Source organism: Pinus tabuliformis, chromosome 7 (genome assembly GCF_031772625.1).
Source record: "Pinus tabuliformis cultivar Carrire ecotype Pingquan chromosome 7, CPIR1, whole genome shotgun sequence".
In the NCBI taxonomy this organism is placed as follows: domain Eukaryota; kingdom Viridiplantae; phylum Streptophyta; class Pinopsida; order Pinales; family Pinaceae; genus Pinus; species Pinus tabuliformis.
Window position 1 is genome coordinate 1285514077 of NC_142293.1, and position 4684 is coordinate 1285518760.

Below are 4684 nucleotides of genomic sequence, written 5' to 3' on the forward strand. Positions count from 1 at the left end.
GCTAAAGGGAGATTGGCAAAGGAAATGGCTAAGGCTCTGGAAAGGAAAAAAATTATTTTTGGCACATTATTTATGAAAATAATTGAAATTAGGAAAAAATGAAGGTGAAAGGTCACAAGTTTCATGTGAGGAGGAAAATGAAGAAAAATAATGGAAAATTGAAGAAATTAGAGGCCTCATCAATAAAAAGACATCAGAGCATCAGTTGGTGGCTTTTGTCAGTTCAATTTTGGAATTAGCTTCAAAGAGGAGAAGAGCACCAAGAGGAGAAATAAAGTAAGAAAGCAAGGAAAGGAAAAGAAAAGTAAGGAAAGGAAAGGAAAAGCAAAGAAGGACAAGGAAAACAAAGGAAGGCAAGGATCAAGAAGCTTCAATAGGGATACTTGTAGGTAAGATATTGCATGTGTGATTTCCTAGCTGGTTTTGACATGCATGGCATGTGAATGTCAATATATGGTTCTTTTGCTATCATTGCCATGGATTTTGACGGGATTAGACGATGGATTTTAGCTTAGCCTTTCCATTTCTGGATAGAGATGGTGTGATGGGATTGTTCTTAGTTTTGAGCTTTAGATTGCTAGATGGTTTCAGAATCTAGGATGCGGTAGTCTCAGAAAAATTCCCAAAAGCCTAGGAATCCCTTGACCGATAATGGAGGGATACACGGTAAAGCATGAGGGTGGAGATAGGAAAAATTCCTCAAGGATGGTGAAGAAATTCTAAGGCATCCAAGTTCGGTTTGGTTATTTGATCTCAACACTAGTTTAGGTGTGATCACAGTATGGAGAGGGTGGAGGTGGTTTAATCTCTGGATTCCCTTAGTTTTATTTGGATTGGTTTATCCCATGAGATCCCACATTCATGCTTGTAATATGGCAAGGGGGTGATTGGCTAAATGAAAGATATGGTTCAACCTATCTATGGTAGGGTGGAATTTGGAAGTTCTGAACCTGGTTGGTAATTGCCTATGGTTAATAAAATCTAAGTTTCTCTTGCTTTTGGTAAGGAACTGCACTAGTTATTATGTGGCTTTAATGGTTGTTCTCTTATGGTTATTTGTTATATGCTAGTTATAAGCATGGTTTAATGCCAGATCTTAGTCATGGATGTTTTCATGTTTTCACTCATAACTGAATAAATAATGAATGCAAGACCCAATTGATGTTATGACAATGAATGTGATAAGGTAGAGACCCTTCTTGATAAACCTCGAGAAAGTTTTCAGTCCCTTATGTTCAGACTTGCATTCATGACTTGTAGGTGGCATATCTACCAAGTGTTTGACAAAATTTCATTCCCGGTTGGGGATGATCAGGTAATGTCTTGGTTTTAGCTTTGGTTTACAAGAATTTTCTTCATGTCTTTTATAAGTTCTGAAAGCTTCATGGATTTGTGGGCAGAGGCTTAGCCCCAGCCCTAGACAGTAGCCTTAATTTTCACATTTACTAGCACAACACTGAAAATAAAAGGCCACAGTCGCACTGATGTAGGCCTATGGGAGCGACTGGGAATCCATAGTTGCATGTAAGCCTTAGCAATGGAGTGTTTGGGGCTCTAGTTCAGGGAAAAGGTGAGTTGTCTCCAGGGTTGGACACTTGGAGGGGTTGGGTTACTCCTTGAGGTCCTGTGCAGCCTAAGGGAAGTCAGTAAGGTCTAGTTATGTTGAATCCATTTCCTTAAGGTCATCTAATAGGTTGAGTCATATCATAGTAACCTATCATCTCATGTTTACAAGGTGTTATCAGAGAAATTTGTGCTCTCTTTGGGTCATATCTAATACTACAAGGTGTTATCAAAGCATGGTTTCATTCTCTTTGGGTATATCTGATGTTGTCAAGGTTATAGTTGTCATGCATGGGATTAGGGTATACAGTTGGTATGACCATGCATAATGTTTTTGTGATGTTATGTTATTACATGTATATGTTTATGATAATACATGTGCATGATAATGTGGACTGATCTTGTAGATGAGATAAGCCTCCCCTGAACATCAATGAGGTATGGATTTGGTTTTGGTATCTATTTGGTTTATCTGACATGGTATACTTGGAGGAAGAAGAGAAATCAAAGATGATGAGAAAAATGGTAGAATACAATTCTTGTGAATCCCCCTACAGATCAGTTGGGTAACAAGGAGAAGAGTATTATCCTAGTATAACAAATACATTGAGGAGCTTGACAACAAAGATCAGAAGTTGAAAAGCAGACAATGACAAGTTGGTTGAGGCTTAGGAAATACTTGCAATGGCTTAGGAGAAGTAGGTAGAGGTTAATGCAGCAATCCTTCAGAGCTTGTCAGAGTTACAGAGGTAGGGACAAATGAGGTTTAGTCAAGAGTAGGAAGAGAAAACTAATGGATCCTATGATAGCATGTCTCGGTCTGGATACAAGTTAGATAGAGGGGACACAATTAGAGGTGGCAGATCACTAGATACACCTGACAGGAGGGCTGACATGTATGGGGATCATTCTAGTTCATCATCCAGGAGACATCATCACATACATCAATGTCATCATCCTTATAACAGGGGTGAGTATTTACCTGAGGAGTTCAAGAAGGTTAAGCCTCCTACGTTTGATGGAGAGATGAAGAAATCAAAAGATGCAGAGGCATGGTTGCTCAGAATGAAGAAATTTTTCAGATTGCATAGTTATTCATAGAACATGAAAGCTAAGATAACCACTTTCAGTCTTAAAGGGAAGGAAAATATCTGGTGGGAGGATGTAAAGAATGTCAAAGGTATTCGGGAAGAAGACTTGATTTGGGATGAGTTTGAGAGGCTCTTCAAGAAGAAGTACTTGTCAGAGAGGTACTATTATGCTAGAGCTAAGTAATTTTATGAGCTACATATGGGTTCTATGATAGATGATGAGTATACTAGTAGATTCTTGGAGTTGTTGAGGTATGTGCCATATCTCAAGGAAGAGAAGGCTAAAATTTAGAGACTCATCATTGGATTTCCAACAACAGACTAGATTGAGTTTGACGAGCCTAGATCGTTAGAGGAAGCCATCCATAAATTGAATCAATGTTATGAGAATTCAAAGCAAAAGGTTGAGCCTAGATGTGACTTGAAAAGAAATAAGAAAGTCAAAGAAAAATGGCCACCAAAGTGGGGAAGACCTCAAGATGTAGGTGAAATAGAAAATGATTCTCCTTATAAGAAGTTTAGTACAACTGATAAGGAAAATGTGCATCCTAGAGAACAACAGACTAGAGGTGATAATAGAGAACCGTTGTAGTGTTGGATATGTGGCAAAGATCATTGTAAGAATGATTTTCCATTGTAATAGGGAGGTAGGCCTCAGATCTATAGTGCTCAAGAGGCATGGATAGTTGGGGACGTTGGTCATAGTATTCCTCAGATTTATGAATTTATTGACAATTGGTAGGCGGATCACTAGACATCTATCATTGAGATGGATGGTAAGATTTGTGGTCAAGTTATTTCTATTTTGATTGATCCTAGATCTAATTATAGTTATGTTAATCATGACTCGGTGGATAAGTGTGGCTTGAGAGAAGACGTGCCTACAGAGTCTTATTTGGTGTAGTTGGCTACAGGTGAGATCTCGTGCATTTGAGTTGAATGGTATGCCTACAACAACACATTTGAGCGTACTATCATTGGGATCATATAGTATGATTTTGGGCATGGATTGGTTGTATCTTCATAGAACCAAGATCGAATTGATATGACAAGGCTATTGAGTGCCTTGATTCTAATGGAGAAAAGATAACCTTGCAGAGGAAGAAGAATCCTACATCAGTGAGGATGGTTACCGGTATTCAGGCTAAGCACAGTTGTAGAAAAGGGTGTGTGATGTTTGTAGTTCATATTTCCAGTGACAAGGGTAACGATGTTGATGATGCATAAATATTCAAGAGGAACCCTGTATTTTAGTAGTTTCAAGATGTGTTTATAGAAGAGATTCTATAGTTTCGTCCATACAGGGAAGTAGAATTTTCTATTGAGTTGGTACCAAGGGCAACACCAACATTAAAAGAACCTTATACGATGAGCACACCAAAGTTAGCGGAGTTCAAGTTGAAGGAAATGATTGAAAAGGAGTATATTAGGCCAAGTATATCTCCTTGGGGTGCATCCATAGTGTTTGTGAAGAAGAAGGATGGTACTCTTAGATTGTGCATTGATTATAGGCAAATGAACAAGGTAACAATCAAGAACGTGTACCCATTGCCAAGGATTAATGACTTGTTTGATCAGTTGAAGGGAGAAAAATTGCTCTCAAAGATAAATATACAATTAGGATACCATTAGGTACGTATCAAAGAAGAGGACATCCACAAGACTACCTTCAGGACCAGTTATGGGCATTATGAGTTTGTTGTAGTTCCATTCAGATGGACTAATTCTCTAGCTACTTTTATGTGTTTAATGAATAGTGTGTTGCATCCTTATCTAGACAAGTTTGTTATTGTATTCATTAATGACAACTTGTTAAGTTATGGTATGTTCTATGCTTATAGAAGTTTACTTATCTTTCTTATTATTATCCACATATTAGCATTCACATGTACATAAAGTAAAGTGTAGATAGAACATTAAACGATCGACAGAAAATAAGCCAAGACAAGAGACACAAGATGTGGCAGCTAGCCAGGGACAAAACCCAATGTGGGGAAACCAGTTGATCAAATATTCCTTTATCTTCAATA